At 45.2% G+C, this 17,341-nt stretch overlaps 1 long non-coding RNA gene across 5 annotated transcripts in view; it reads left to right on the plus strand.

Annotated features, from left to right (window-relative positions):
• Positions 1-17,341, plus strand: part of LOC138261774 (uncharacterized) — a 510,577-nt gene that overhangs the window by 397,615 nt on the left and 95,621 nt on the right. Inside the window, exon 10 of one of the 5 annotated variants that reach the window (XR_011199147.1) lies at positions 15,990-16,110. The exons of the other annotated variants lie outside the window; for them this stretch is intronic. This is a non-coding gene — a long non-coding RNA (uncharacterized lncRNA). The remainder of the gene's footprint in view (positions 1-15,989; positions 16,111-17,341) is intronic. 5 annotated transcript variants of the gene reach the window in all.

Consider the following 17,341-nt stretch of genomic DNA (forward strand, 5'->3'; position numbering starts at 1 on the left):
CCTGCCCGGACCCCAAAAGCCTTAGAACCACCCTGGCTTTTAAACACTAACATAAAACAATTTCTGGCCCCCTCGCCACACTGTTGACAGTGCCATTAGTGAATTTAGAGGCACAACATTGGTCATGTGAAACCTATATGTGGCCCACTTATGGATAGACCAACATTGTAATCTATTAAATCAAACACAATGGGCCATATTTATACTTTTTGACGCACAACTGCGCCAACGCAGTTGTGCGTCAAAAATTTTAACGCCGGCTAACGCCATTCCAAAGCGCCATGCGGGCGCCTTATTTATTGAATGACGTTAGCCGGCGCAGCTGACTGGTGTGCGTAAAAAAAAATGACTCACACCAGGCAGCACCGACGTAGGGGAAAATGGAGCTTGGGCGTCAAAAAATGGGGCAAGTCAGGTCTGAGGCAAAAATTGGGCCTCAACCCGATTTGCGCCATTTTTTTTTACGCCCAACCCCCATTGAAATGACTCCTGTCTTAGCACAGACAGGAGTCATGCCCCCTTGCCCAATGGCCATGCCCAGGGGACTTATGTCCCCTGGGCATGGTCATTGGGCATAGTGGCATGTAGGGGGGCACAAATCAGGCCCCCCTATGCCACCAAAAAAAAACAAAAAAAATACTTACCTGAACTTACCTTAAGTTCCCTGGGATGGGTCCCTCCATCCTTGGGCGTCCTCCTGGGGTGGGCAAGGGTGGCAGGGGGTGTCCCTGGGGGCATGGGAGGGCACCTCTGGGCTCCTTCCGAGCCCACAGGTCCCTTAACGCCTGCCCTGACCAGGCGTTAAAAAATGACGCAAAAGCGGCTGGACGTCATTTTTTAAGGCCCGCCCACTCCCGTGCGTCATTTTTGCACGGGAGTTTAAATAAGGCGCACATGCCTTAGAGTCATTTTTTAGAAGGGAACGCCTACCTTGCATATCATTAACGCAAGGTAGGTGTCCACGCTAAAAAATGACACAAACTCCAAGATCTTTGGCGCTAGACGGGTCTAACGCCAAAGTATAAATATGGAGTTAGCTTTGCGTCGGATTTGCGTTAAAAAAAAACGACGCAAATCCGGCGCAAACAGAGTATAAATATGTCCAAATATGTTTTTGTACAGCTGGTATTCTGAACTCACTTATTTAAAAGAGCTTTCAAATGTGATGGTGAAGAAAAAGAAGGCTCAGTAAGAAAAAATACACCTAAAATCACACAATTTGGTTAAGCTGGGAAGCTGCGATTAATTAAAGTTTTCTGGGTTCACTTTGTGCAAATCAGCCACTAAATGGGTATTTTTTTGTCAATAAGGTTTAACTAAAATGTTAATGCCTCGATTTTACCTCTTTGTGAATGGAGGGTGGCAGGCAGAATTCACATGAAAGCTCTGCTTGTTATGGGCTCAGGGTTTCAACGACATCTTGAGTGACCCAGAGCCAGGCTTCAGGCTCAACCCTGGCTCGAGCTTTCAGTGGCTCGCCCACCTCTAGATTAGAGCACACATAAGGTTGCTTCCTTGAACGTACCTTGGAATACTGTGCATACTTTTTGACACAAATGCATTTCTTTGAACAGAAGGAGCATGTTGTAGATGTGGACATAGAGCCTTGCCCCTCCATGATCTTCCTAAGCATCTTGCATGAACGACATCTTGAGTGACCCAGAGCCTGGCTTCAGGCCCAAGCCTGGCTCGAGCTTTCAGTGGCTCGCCCACCTCTAGATTAGAGCACACATAAGGTTGCTTCCTTGAACGTACCTTGGAATACTGTGCATACTTTTTGACACAAATGCATTTCTTTGAACAGAAGGAGCATGTTGTAGATGTGGACATAGAGCCTTGCCCCTCCATGATCTTCCTAAGCATCTTGCATGAACATAATTACTTTATGCGTGTCACTGACTTTCTGGGGCAAGAACAGATCCCTTACTGCTGAGGCCAATTGTTTAGTCTCTATTTGTGAAATTGTACAAAGTATGTAACCAGGTCACTTAGGGATGTATGTCCACTTCCGCTTGAAAATGAAAGATGCACTGAAAGGGGACAAGATTGTACTTCTCTAACAAATGGCTCACTGTAACCGCAGCTGATAGCCTTCCACCTACCAAGTAATTGCAGAAGTTAGAGAAGACATGCTGAAACTGCTGAAAGGTGTCAGTAGATCACAGTTTACCTCACTATTCTCCTGAAAGAGCAAGACCTTGAAGAGCTAAGATGATCTTTCTACCCTTATCATCTGTTGGGGTGGCTGTGGAAGCAAAGCTGCAGGGGAGCAGTGGTGGGCTTAGTTTGGGAAAGCATGAGCTGGAGTGGAGCATCCGTGGTCTGATACTAATGGAGTTATTTAAAATGTGTTGGGTGGGTAAACCCCCCCCCCCCCTCCCGTTCAGAGAAGGGATGTGTCCTCCACTCCCCAATGGAAGATTGCCTGCCATAATTAGAGGTCTCCACTAGGAAGGAGGCAATCTTTATTCCTTTAGCAGACCACCACTCTGCATCTCTGCTGAGGGCACTGAAGCTTGGCAATGCAGGTACCATATTTAATGCATACCTGAGAAACGGTTTTGTTTTTCAAAACCAAACTCCGAAAGCAGGAGTTTAATACAGAAAACAAAACACAAATTGCCCTAATACATTGGGAGTTTTCTCTCAGCGCATGGGCGGTCATTTCTTTGGTTTCCTGCTCTGGACCACCAGGCCTCCGGCAGTGGCCTCGAACAGGAAAATGTACCATAGGACAAATGCCCTACATAGGACTGATATTCTGGCGTATACTGACCAACAGCTCAGTGGTGGACAGACCAAACATTTCCATGAATTCTAATATTGTGGGAGTGATGTGGTCTATGTTAATTTCCTTCTTTTTTATTCCGAAAAGGTTTTTATTCATTTTTACCTAGAAATAGAGTGTTTTATGCAATGACATCATCTATACTTCATGGCTATTTCGATATTTCTGACTGATATAGGATTTCCGCCAATTTGTACCATCTTGTTGAATCATTTGTTACGCTACTGAATCCACTTATTTCATTAAACTAATTCAAACAAACAACTACGATATGGTTATATGGTTATTCTTGCACATGCTTGACCAATTTTCCCTCCTTAAGGTTGATGTCAGGCTTTAGCTAGGAAACTGTCTGAGTCTATTGATGCCATCTCTCACTCACCTGGCTCAATCAGGGTTCATATGGGGACATCAGGCAGGGGACAATACTAATCAGATAATAATGGATATATTCTGCTAAACCTTGATGCCTAAAAGGTGGATGATCACGTGAACTGGGGCTTGCTGGCACACACCCTGCAATGCGTTGGGATTGATGTACAGTTTGGAATCTAGCTAATTGCATACTATCAGACACCTAGGTGAGGATCAGAGTGAGTGTCTACCTGGCACTTTCGGTAGAAAATGTAGGGGCATTAACCAAGGCTACTCTCTGTTGCAGGTCCTCTTCGCCCTGATGCTGGAGCTTTCTGGCACAGAGAATTTAAATTGTAGGTGTACACAGATTACATCATTGCCCCTATGTTTAACCCAGACGTCTTTCTCCCTGCCGTCCTGTAGCAATTTAAACTGGGTATTCCAGGTCTTGGTGGCGAGGTGGGAGAAAGATCTGCCGCCGGCTGTAGTTCGATGGATGCGAGGGACGTCGGCGAGGGCAAGGTTGGCGGAATGGAGTTAGCGGGTGGGAGTATGGAAGGTGAGTCGCTCGTTGAGGTAGGCAGTGCCTGTGTTGTGAAGAGCTTTGTGGGCGTGGATGAGGAGTTTGAAGGTGATCTTCTTGGTGACGGGAAGCCAGTGTAGGTCTCTGAGGTGGGCTGAGATGTGGTCGCGGCGTGGGATGTTGAGGATGAGGCGTGCGGAGGCGTTCTGTATACGCTGTAGTTTCTTTTGGAGTTTGGCTGTGGTTCATGCGTAGAGCGTGTTTCCGTAGTCCAGTCTGCTGCTGACGAGGCGTGGGTGACCGTCCTTCTTGTTTCGGTGGGGATCCATCTGAAAATCTTGTGAAGCATGTGGAGGGTGTTGAAGCAGGATGATGAGACGGCGTTGACTTGCTGGGTCATGGTGAACAATGAGTCTAGGTTGAAACCTAGGTTGCATGCGTGGGTAGTGGGCGTTGGTGCGGTTCCTAGAGTGGCTGGCCACCAGGAGTCATCCCATGCGGAGCGGTTGGAGCCGAGGATGAGGATCTTTGTCTTGTCCGAGTTAAGTTTGAGGCGGCTCTTCTCCATCCAGTCGGCGATGACATGCAGTCCGTCGTGGAGGTTGGTTTTGGCGGTGGCAGGGTACTTGGTGAGAGAGGATCAGCTGGGTGTCGTCGGCTTAGGAGATGATGTTGAGGGTGTGGGATCGGACAATGTTGGCAAGCGGTGCCATGTAGATGTTAAAAAGAGTAGGGCTGAGAGAAGACCATTGGGGATGCCGCAGATGGTCTTGGTGGCTTCCGACAGGAAGGGAGGGAGGCTGACTCTCTGGGTTCTGCCGGAGAGGAAGGATGTGATCCAGTCCAGGGCCTTGTAGCGGATCCCGGTGTCGTAAAGGGGAGTGCAGAGGGTGTGGTGGCAGATGGTGTCAAAAGCAGCCGAGAGGTCCAGGAGGATGAGGGCCGCGGTCTTGCATTTGTCGAGCATGGTCCTGATGTCGTCGGTTGCGGCAATGAGGGCGGTCTCAGTGCTGTGGTTCCTGCGGAATCCGGATTGGGAGATATCTAATGTGTTGTTGTCCTCCTGGAAGGGGGTCAGTTGGCCGTTGACAATCTTCTCGATGACCTTCGCCGGGAAGGGAAGGAGGAAGATGGGTCAGTAATTCTTGAGGTCTTCGGGGTCCGCTTTGGGTTTTAAAAAAAATCTGTTCATTGAGTTTTTGGAGGCAGTGTTTCAGGTTGTAAGGTAAATGCTCTGAAATCAGAAACCGTATAATTTATTGCCAGCAGTTCAGAGATTCGGACTAACCAGATGTATGTAAACCACTCAGACTCATTCTATAAGAACAAATTGGAGGTTACTGCACCATAACAGCCTCCTAGAAGAAAAAGTGGAACGAAAAGTGCATATGAATTACACAATAGTGGAATCAAGACACTGGACTAACAGTGCTGAGACAGCCAGGCCGTAGTTGGAGACAATGTTGGGCCTGTGAGTAATGGGTAGCCATGCCAAATGAGAAATCCGAAGAGCCCATGGTCCTTTTGTGTCATTAATTAATCGGTCTGCATGTTACATCACTTTACATAACAATAGAAAACGCGGATCATTTAGGGCTTTTTGGGAACCAAGCACAATTTGAAGGCTAAGACTGGATAGCCCCTAACCTTCAAATGCTGCATTTATCAGATACCATTCTTAATTTGGTGCATCGAACCTCTTGTTTGAAAAACCCTACAGGCCAGCATCTTTGGAACGTGACCTTGCTCCTGTGACCTCGCACTGATGTGATTGGCTATCCAAGAGGTCACCACGGAAAGAACAGCTGTTTTTCCCTTCCATCCACTTGCGCCTAGGCTATATCCACACAGAACCCATGAGAATTCTCTGCCGCGTGAGTTCACGCTCTCCTTCCCGTTGTGCTTTTCCTTGCTGCGTTTCTTTGCCCCTCTTCAGTTTTTCCCTCCGACTTTCCCCCTCCCCCCTACATCCGTGACCGACCGCTGTTTTGGTCTATTTACTGGAGGCAGACAAAGACCTGGAGAACACTCATTGGTGGGACGAACGAGAAGGGGGAAATACTCTCGCTGCCATGAGTGACATCACCTGCGGATGAATTGGCCACATGCTTGGGAGGCACTGGCCGGAGTCCTTAATCTTGCTCCAGTGCTTCAAAAACAGAGCCCGTGCTTGTCCGCTGCCAAGTGACTTCCCTGCCAGCGCCCTGCCACTGCTAAAGAAATTTATCGAAGCCGCACAAGGCCTCATTCAGTTCCTGAAGAAAAACGTCGCTTTGCTTCTCCAGGGCAGCCACTGAACGCACCATTCAGTAGAGTAGTCTTCCGCTCTGTCCCATGGAGAAGTCTACACTGAATATCAGTGTGCGGGGGGAGAGGGGGACGGAGGAAAACCAACAAAGAGGTCAGTTTATTGTACCAAACCTGGGTTTTAACTTGAGTAGCAAAGAATTAAAAAAATAAGAATTACTATTTGACAATTACCTCACACTGAACACAGTAAGAAAGAGTTATTACGCAAACAGGTGGGAGTTATTAACAAGATTTCTTCTCGGAAAATGAAGATGCGTCCAAATACGACTTCTCTATTGTTTTACGCATTTATGATTGGGGACCCGACTAGGCGACTGACTGAAAATCTTAAACTCGGGCACTCTGCTGTTTTAAAATACTAATTAATGGCGTATTTTTTTATTTAATAAGTGATACCACAGACCGCTGCCAAATTCGCCTGTCACCTGTGAGACTTTCAGCGAGTCCTAGCTCTCCCGCCCCCCCACCCTTCCCAACAGCAGGTTGCATTCGTGAGACGGTTGAGACCTCTAATTTCACTTATTAACATTAGGATAAATATTCCCAATATGTAAAATGGTTTCCGGATAAAAATCTAACAAGCATTGGCAATATCAAAGGAGTGCCCAGAAAATTAAAATACCCCCCACTTCGAATCAAAGGATCAGCAAAGTGAGAAAGCCCTATTCACCCTAGAAGTTCCTTCATCCCTTGTTCCGTCCACCTATCTTTCTATCATTAAAGCCTTTTATCCATACATACATCTATCCATCTTTTCATGCTCCATCCTGCCTCTATTATAGAATCTATCCATCTTTTCATTAGTCTTCCATTTTTTCCATCCTTTCACTCAGACCTCCAACTATTCATCCATCCTTTTACCCACTTGTGAATTATTTTTCATCCATCCATTATTTAATTCTCCTTTTATCAATCCTCCCTTCCATCCAGGTTTCAGCCCATCCATCCATCCATCCATCCTTTCATCATTCCAGCCATTCTTTCTTTCACCCACCCATGCAAAGACTGGTTTGCATCCATCAGTTCTTTAACCCTTGCGTCCACCCTTTCATCCTTTTGACCCTTCCTTCCTATGATAGTTTCTTCCTTGTTTTCACGTCCCTCCTGTCACGGTTCCTTCCTGCCCCCATTCTTTTTACCATTTCAGTCTGGGCTTCCTTCACTATGAGTATCTTTGCATCCCTTGCCGCTTTTATGGTTTTCAAGTTGCTTGTTTTTTTGTTTTTTTTTAGAATTTTTTTCTGTGGACAGACATGATCATGAATACCTAATTGTTGTTTCTAGAGTCATCACCATCCTGCTAAAGCAGGGGGTTTACGACGCCACTGTTGCAGATGCCAGAAGGTCTGACTTATAATTGCAAATGTCTTTATGATTCCCTTCAGTTACATATATGTCCTTAAAGCTAACTATTCATATTGGTAGGCATACATCTATTCATCATCCCATTGAGTCATTCCCAAATCACCCACTTGTCCATACAGAGTATCATACACACACAATGAGCAATCAGTGAAGCAGCACTTTCAGTTATCCGCCAGACCTATTCACTTTGCTGCTAATCCGTGAGGAGTGTGACATTGCTGTCAGCGATGTGTGACGCCTAGTCCATGAGGGGTTTAACAGTGCGTGTGACAGTATGTGACTGCAAGTCTGTGAGGGGTGTGAGAGCGCTCTTGGCAGCGTCAGACTCCTATTCTGTGAAGGGGTTGGCTGCTGTTAGCAGAACACAACTACTAGTCTATGAAGGTTTTAAGAGCACTTCTGGTAGTGTGTGGCTGCTTCTCTTGTGAGTGTGCGGCTGGTCAGTAATGAAAGAGTGCTAATATTTGAGTGGTGTAAGAATGCTTCCAGTAATGTGCGACTGACACTCTGACATATGATGGCCCTGGCTGACATTAATATCACACCATCCATGCACCAACTCCAAAACCTCAACAGCTCCCTCTGTGTATTAGTACACACATAACCTGCATGAACACCAAAATGCCCTTCTTGTGCAGGGCTCATGTGCAGTACAGTAAGCTTGAGAGGGGCAGCTAGTTCACCACCAGGCAGGATAAATATATTGTACTAGTGTCAAATAGTTGATCCTTGTGTACGCACCAAAGGCAGCCATTCTCTTGCACTAGATAAACAGTGTAGTGCAACTTAAACCACCCCAACCAAATGCTGTCATTGCCCACTGGGATGGAGTGGCATTGGTTTTAGGGGAAAGCCTGGCAACAATCGAAACAATACACAATGCCATCAAGGTTTGGTGATAGTCAGGGTGCACACTAGTTTTCAGCTGTTTACTGCAACACATTCTGGCTAGGGTGACCACCTGGCATTAAGGCAAATTCTGGACAGGACTGTAAAAAATTCAGGACAAAGGGTCAAAATTCAGGACAAAAATTCAGGACAAAGGGTCAAAATTCAGGACAAAAATTCAAGAACAAACGTCAGTTTTACAGACACGCGCAAGAGAGGCCATGCCTCACTATGTTGTCAGTGCATTTATTTACTCTTTTTTAACATAGCACTATTTATTCACTGTGGTCTTTTTGTGATTGCCTCCTGGTATGCTACATTCAGGTGTCACATTACGTCCTTGTTCAGTAGTAAATTAATGCCCTTCAGTACACCGGCAAGGCCATCACCCCTACCCAAATCTACCCGATCTTTCCTGAAGAGAAAGTAACAGCTAAATTTTGATTATGTTTCTGAACATTTTAAAACCCCTGGCAAACAGTTTGGGAAACATTAAGGTAATTAACCTTATTCTAGTTTAAACAAATTGAACAAAAACATCTGGGTTACCCCAACCGCCCATGGACTTTCAACTTAACGAGGCAGGGCAGATGGTGTGGGCGACAGTCTCACACCTAATGTCAGGATGTGATGTACCCATAACTTGTCTGTGGTCTCACAGCACTAGAGTGTATGTCCGGGACTCTACATTTATCTCAGAAATGGGAGCCCGGAATACTAATCAAAGATAATAAAAGAGGAGGATGAAATTGAGAGCAAATGGGAGATCCACAGCAAGTAATTCAAAGGGTTGTTGCCAAGAACTGGGTAAATAAGGAAGAGAAGTACAAGGTGGGACAATTCCTAAAATCAGACAAGATGGGTCCACCAAGACTATTCAAAGGTATTGGGGAGTTGTCTCTGCACACAGGAGCGAAACAGAAGGGGCACTGCCAAGTGGTTGAACAAGCAACACCCATCCACCTTGGCAAACTCTTCTGGTGCAATGGTCCGCTGTTAGTGCTTTTGAAGGGTGAGCAGGGGCCAGACCCCTTGCAAGGTTGTGCAAGGCAATTGCCCACTTTGGCTTTTGCTCAATTTCAAAACCATAGAAAGACATGGACAAACTAGAGATCTGGGTTATCCCTAAGTGTCAAGTACACATAGAATCTTCAAAATATTTGGGATGTAAATTGCACAAACACAATTTACACATTTTTTTATTTAATTAGTGTTTCTTTGACATATGACACTGTTTTTGCCTTTATATACATTTAGATTTCAACCTTTTGATACCTAATGATTAATATCTACCATTCTTACACTGATTTCCAGGAAGAAAATCTCTGCAGAGCGAATGGTCCCTCCAAGCCCAGTTTGCATTTTGGTCTTCTCTTCTGCTTTCTGTAGAGGCCATGTGGCACTAGTGAAGATGGTGTGCTACCCCAATGATAGTATTATTTTGCAAACCTTCCTCTGCTCGTCCTTCATTCCTTCTTCAGACAAGCCACACATCTGATTTGGTCACTGCGGCGCCATCAGGAACTCTTTCCACTCTAAAGCTAACTGTGACTGCGGGTGGATTAGGTCTTCTGGACTTAGAATGCTATTATTCAGCTGCACAGGTCCAATGGGTGGCTTGATGGCTTTTTGCCCACCTCCCTGCATGAGATGGGGTTTACCAGTAAAGACTTTTAAGAAAGGCTTAATGCACTGATCATTGTTTCCTACTGACCATTCTACGGATCACCATTCAGGGTTATCATGCACAGCTTTCTCTTGCCTTGCCAGAACCTGTACACCACTGCACTGACACTCTACTCTGCAACTCTGCACTCTACTCTATGTCACTGCACTCTAGGCACTATACTCTACTCTACACCACTCTACAATACTCCACTCTGCACCACCCTACACCACGGCACTCTATGCCACATGAGTCTACTCTGCACTCTGACACTTCACCACTCTTCATTACTGCACTCTCTGCTACTTTATTGTATGCCACACTACTCCACTGCACTCTATGTAACTCTACCCCATGCCACTCTATGCCACTGCACTCTGCGCAAATGCACTCTAAACAACTGCACTGTACGCCACTGCCCTCTACTCTGTACCACTGTACTCTACGTCACTGCGCTCTGTGCCACTTTACTCCACTCTACATCACTGCACTGACACTCTACTCTGCAGCGTTCCACTCTCCACCACTGTACTATACACCAATGTACTATGTACTACTGCATTCTATGCCACTGCACTCTATGCCACTCTACATCACTCCACTCTACAGCACTTTTCTCTACTCTGCACCACTCTACACTACGCCACTGCACTCCCTGCAACGTCAGTCTACTCTGCAATCTTTGCCACTGCACCACTCTACACTACTGCTCTCTCTGCTACTCCATTGTATGCCACTCTACTCCACTGCACTCTATGCCACTCTACTCTGTCCCACGCCACTCCAAGCCACTGCACTCTAAACCACTGCACTCTACGCTAACGCACTCTAAACAACTGCACTGCACCCCACTGCACTGTACTTTGCACCACGGGGCTCTACACCACTGCTCCTATGCCACTCTACTCCACTCCACACAACTATGCCACTAACTTTAAGCCATGCTGAACAGCAGCTACTCTGGTGTACAACATTGCTTATGGCTAAAACACATTAGCAAGGCCAATAACTCTTTCGTAGATGAGACCTATTGGCTTTGCCAATGTTTGTTAGTACTATGAGGTACCGAGGTACCTGAAAGAACTGTGAAAAATACAATTACATCATAATAAAGGCTGCTACAAAATGCGCAAATACATTTCGGTTAAATAAATAAAAAAGTGCTTCTCAAATACAGATTTGAATAATATACAGTTTATACCTAGTACTAAAAAATGTTATAACACTCCATTAAAACCACACACCCCACAGCTCACTTTGGAACACCATTACAATACCTCTCTAAAAGAAATATCTTTGCCACCAGAAAACTTCAAGTGACTCCTTTTAGTAAAGTCAATGCAGGTTTTCAAGCCCCTTTGCATTTGCAGATTTACCAGTTGGGCACATTTGCATGTCTTTAGGGAAGGAGACCCCCTGGCAAGAAGGTCTGATTCTTATCTGTCTGCCCCTCCCTCAGAGCGCAGGAGACTACCAGCCTTCCAGTCCAGCTGGGGAGACTGATCTGCCCGTAATTTCGCCCTCCGTTGTCCTTAAAGTGAAAGGCTAAAATTACGGACAAATGCTGTCCGTGAAGACTTTCATCACGGACAACGGACGGCAGGGCGAATTAACGGACAGTCCGTGAAATTTACGGACGGGTGGTCACCCTAATTCTGGCTACCACATACCTTGCCAACATATAAATAAACGTTAACGTGTGAAGGGGGTGGCAGGACCTTAGAAGGGGCGGGCCTCACGCTGAGAGCTAAGAGGCTCTCTGATCTTCACCAACACTGCGCCCAACAATTCCACCCCCCCCACACAAAAAAACTGTCACTGAGAACATTGGCCTGCTGTGTTTTCACACCTTCTCTATGGTCATCAGCTGCTTACTGCCTCCAAAAACAAGCAGGAAAGCCACTCTGTGCAGTGGTTTGCAGTTAGGTTTTCCTGCCACTGTGTGATTTTTGTCTCCTCATTATGTGGCTACGTGAGGGGAGCTGAAATTGTGTGACACACAGTGGCACCATGTGATTTGCCAGGTCTGCTACCAGCGCACTCTAGAACGATCGCATCATTACATTAGGATGCAGCAGGCATGCAAAATCCATAGCTTGTTAAACCACAATGCACCAGCCCTGCTGCTGCGGGCACAAGGGGCATGGGACACTGTTGCTCTTTTTTTCAGCAGTCACCCGGGACTCCAGCTGTTGGAATTTGCAGTGTACACTAGGGCGTCCTGGAGAGACGGACATTAGCAGGGTGGGGTGTTTTGTTCTGCGGCAGTGGACAATAACAGCGCACCTCAATTGCAGTTCTTGTGGAAATGTAGGAAATAGTTCAAGGATTGGCTCCCAGGACATTCACTTGTTGTTATCTAACTCTGACAACTGGAACCTTTCACCTCTTGTGTCTTGAGGCCACCTTACTGTTGGATCAGAACTGCACACCAAGTACACTTCATTAGTACTTGACACTCAGGGTAGAGAGTTTGAGCTACCCAAGGCTTACTCTTGGAGGTGGTGCAAGTTAGAAACTCAACTCCGCAAAGCGGATAACACTAAATGTAATAATGAAAAACAGACCTCTCTAGCCCCTCACATGCTAAAAATCTGTGTGAGAAGTGATGTCAGTGCTAAACAATGTTCATCCTCATTTTATGGGGTTTGTTATGGATTTCACAATGTAACAGCACTTCCTGTTGTATTTGTTTACACAGAGCTAAAAAATAAACATAAAAGTTCAGATGGGCACAATGAAAAATAAAACTCTTACCCCGTATAAACTGGAAAACTGTGCAAGAAGCTCTCAGTTATTCAATATAAAATTCCTTCATATTGTGTTTGTCATGGAGTTCACCATGGAAAATCTCTTCCTATTGTAAGTGACAGAGTTCACAATGTATAAAGCCTTTGGATTGCAACTTCCAGAATTCACTCTGTAAATCCCGTTTCCTATTGCCTTTGTCTGAGAGTTTAGGTTGTAACCGCTACCTCTTGTATTGATCAGAATTCAAAATATAAAACCTGTCCCTATTGTATGTGGCATACTACTACAACATGCAAAGTCAGCTGCTACTATATTTCACATGGCATTTGTGTTAACAATGTCTCTTTCAGTTAGGACCATTGAAAAAATGTCATAGGTGGACTAATATAACTGGTGCACAATAAAATGCCTGTAAAGAAGATCAACAAAGGGAACAAAAAGGGCAGAGCCAAAGTCCTCTCTTTTTATGCTGCTTTTAATTCTTTATTTTAAGTACATGAGCTGTGGCAGACAGTTAAGGCTGCCTCTAACTGGAACAAAAAAAAGTTCTCATAAATATGAAGCAGATGTGCAGTTATCCCCAATTTCATAGCAGTGGATGATGGGGAGGCTTTCCTTCTTCATCAGCCGTGTTTTGTAGATAAATTGCCACATAGACATTTACGGTACAATACAATAAAACAAGTCTAATTTTCCTGACTGCTGTAAAACTGTAGTCTCTATTTAGGCTTCATCACTTACTTAGTTCTCAAGCTTCATTTTTTCCTTGTATTTGTCCCTGACCTGTTTGTATTCTTCTACTTATCTTGCCTTATCACACTGACCAACTGATTGGCTTTTGCATGGTGCAAGATTTTTCTCAAACTTCATTATTAAAACATCAAGAAGAGGAACAGGGCCTGCAACGATGAAACTTCCCACACATCTGCAAAAGCAACAGAACAGCAGTGAAAACATTGTGCACACCGCACACACAAACATTCTAGTGACATACACAGCAGACAAATCCATATGCCAAACAAGCCCACACAATTCTGATTTTTGTGTTTAAACACTTGCTCTGGCCCTGGGTGTGCATGCACACCCACACAAAGATGCCCCACCTCACCAATGTCCATACCGTAATGTGCACTAACAAGAGCACTCACTTTACTTCCTCACCGATACTTTCCAATCTTATTTTCTAAGCACCACAAAAACATCTGTGCCCTATCTCATGATATGTGCATTATTTAGCCAATAGATGTAATAAGCAAAAAGTATCTAATGTTAGAGTTCACTCATCCACATCATTGCTGCCTGACCCATACTCCATTGCAGTATAATTTAGCATTGTGGGGTAGGGTATTTCACATCATGATGTAGCTGTAAAGTGTTGCATGAGTTACTACTGCTGACATGTCTGAGAGAAGTTTGCCTGACTGGTGCAAGTGAGAGTAGATAGTAATTGGCAGGAACAGGAAAACAAAATAAGCTATGGCAAACATTTTTTAAACCAGCGCAAAACTGCACTACGTAGGCAAACAAACCTCATCCTTTACTGGGAAGGGTTTGGGGAGTCTTCTCTCTAAATATAACAGTTATTGTATCAACGTCTTTTAGCCATGTTATACAGCAGCGCGGCTGCTGTGCAGCATGTCTCAAAGTTAGGAAAAAAGTGCAATGATGCAACTAGCACTGGCTGTGTCATATTGCTTTTTTCTGGCGGGAGGTGTGGCACAAGCAACACAACATGGGAGGGGGATGGAACACAATGGAGGAGGGGTGGGTGTGAGAGAAGGGACAAGCAATATAAAGCAGAACTGGGTGGGAAGAACGGGACAAGCAACACAATAAGGAGGGAGTGTGAAGGCTAGGAGAAGCAACACAATGGGGGACGGGCTGGGGGACAGTAGAAGCAGCACAATGGAAGAGGGGGTGTGAGGAATTGGAGAAGCATTACAAGGGAGGGGTGTTGAAGAGACGAGAGAAGCAAAACAACACAGGAGAAGTAACAGATTCCAGGGGAAGGTTGGGAGAAGCAACACAATGTGGGAGGGACAGAAGAAGCAACACCACACAGGAGGGGCGAGAAAAGTAAAACAACACGGGACTTTGGGGGGGGGGGGGGCTTGAGAAACAAAGCAACATGGGAGAAGAAACACAACATGGGAGGGCAGGAGAAGCATCACAATGTGGGAATGGGGTAGGAGGGACGGGAGAAGCATCACAATGCAGGGCTGGGGTGTGAGGGACAAGAGAAGCAACACAACAATCGAAGGGGTATGGGAGGGACGGGAGAAGCATAATAACAGGGGAGGTGCCAGTGGTTGCCAGTTGGACCTGCACACATGGGAACTGAGTAGGCTTTTCTCCCAACCTTGGCAATTTGCCAGACAATTAGTTAATTTCTGTAGAGATAGATAGAAGACAGTACTTCCCTTTTTGCTCCACTCGCAAGGGCAGTTGACCTGACCTTCTCCTCCATGGCCCCCTCCCACCCCAGTCACCAATAGATGGAACCTTGGTGCACATGTTCTTGAGCATGGTCCTAGGGACTGTTTTACAAAATATTTGTTTTGCCAGGTTGATAAAACAGTCTAACAAGAACATGGTGCTTCTTTGAGTCAGAAGAAGTAAGCCACTGAACTGGATGTGGGCAAGGGCATGGGGCAGTAAATAAAATTGTACCATGGGGCTGTCGGGCCTGGTTCATGGCATTCCATCTCCTTTCTGAAGCAGCGCCTCATTTTGCAGCCAAAAAAGCCCTGCATGCCCGTTTTGCCAGTATTGCCTCGGTAATATTGTTTCTACATGCATTGACTCCACCTTCTGCGTGCAGGCAAATTCACAGCGCATGGCTTCTGTGTTTGGGGGAAATTAGCACTGCAGCTAACTATGAGACTAGTGGAGTTCTTCATTCTACAGACTCAACTCTGAATCCCACTTGGATACTGTGGAAAGTCACCACAGCATTTTTATTAAGCACTTAACCCAGTGTTTTTTTAAATAAATTAAAAATGCTTCCCATTCTAAAACTGCTGCCAAGCTAATGGCCCAGCTATGCATCTGAAGCACTATACCATGACAGTTTCTTCAGCTGGTACTGCAGAGCAAGAACCATACTGCAACTTTTTAATACTGCAACTTTTTACATACTGCAACACCTACAATGTGGGAAGTTTGTCCTGATGTTGCTTCATGAGAGAGAAGGCAGCGCTGGTTGTAACTAAACTGCCTGGATGGGAGTGGACTGTTAAAAACAACCGCATTCATACAAACATAAAACACAACTATAGTGTGAACATTGAAACGTTTTTAAATGTCAGCGACATGTTACATTAATTCCCTTGCTTTCCTAGCTCTGCCCACCGGGTGAAGCCCAGTGTTTGCCTTTTGGCAAGGCCGACAGGATAATTTCAAGAGATAAATGACACAGGTTTCCAAGAAGAACGAGAAATGCCTCGCGACAACTTTTGCAAGGTTAGAATCATTTCAACAAACATTACTAGGAATGGGGAAAATATCAACACAACCACAGTTAATTTCTCTATTATGTCAGCTGGAGGAAAATCCATTATGAAATGTGTGCGTAAAAATGGCAAGGTTTCAGATAAAGCGATGCATACCGTTTTAGTCACCCTTTATGTACTCCGGGAACGGACCTACTGCGGGAAACGTATTTTCTTGGGGTGTAGTCTTCAATTCCAATGTCTTCAATTTCGTACAAAGCAGTCGCTGTGATTGGCTACATGGATAGATTCGCTTTTAAGATACCATAAATTCCATCTTTGAATGGAGGTATTATGTAACTGACATACTTTGAGCTCTCAAAGGTAAAAAGTCGTCTAAGCAGATAACTTTACATATTTTGTTTTAACTGAATACAAAATTGCATCTCTCTTTAAGGGAAATCTAGGGCATAGCTGATAACAAGACACATCGATATTCCATCCTTACTCCCTTACATCTTCACCCCCCTTCCTCGTCCTACATATATACAGGAGGCGCAACACCTCCTCACAAGCAACCTACTTGCTCCCAAGCAGCAGCGGTCTTATACTTCCTTGCCCTCCCAAGCCATATTTACTCTGAGGGAAGCACCACAGAGGGAACCTGAACCCCATGACTTTCTTGTTCTTCACTCTGTCTCCTGGCAAAAACCTGAGATCTCATCTGGCCAGATCTTAGGTAAGTGTCGCAAAGTTTTTCTCAGAAGCCCACGGCCGGCACCAATGTCTGTTAGAATTTCCAAATACCAAGACTGCTGGTCTTGATTCTACCTCATGTCTCCTTTCTTCCGCTCCAGACACTCGCTGCCCCTTTATCTCACTTTTGCAGGTTATTTTTCATCCCTGTTTATCCCTTTTTTACCGTTTTTCTGTCTTTCTTCCCCCTCGTCTCTTTTTCCCTCAATGTTTTTATTGGTATTTCACACCACAACAATACACAACATATTGGAATCCTGTCAGAGTTATCAACATTTTTTTCGTCCATCACACGGTACAATACATGAACAGTATAAGAACACACTCGTTTGAGAATATTCCTACCGGTTCCATCATTTCACAGGGGTATCAGCTTGGTTACCATTAGCATCCACTGACCCCCAGGGTAAGCCCTGGTTGAGCCCCTTCGTATGTAGTGCATCACATCATTCCTCATAGCACTATGGCCCTCTGTCAACAGTCCCTCTCAGCATGACTGGCTTCCA

This window comes from Pleurodeles waltl, chromosome 10 (assembly GCF_031143425.1).
Source record: "Pleurodeles waltl isolate 20211129_DDA chromosome 10, aPleWal1.hap1.20221129, whole genome shotgun sequence".
NCBI lineage: Eukaryota > Metazoa > Chordata > Amphibia > Caudata > Salamandridae > Pleurodeles > Pleurodeles waltl.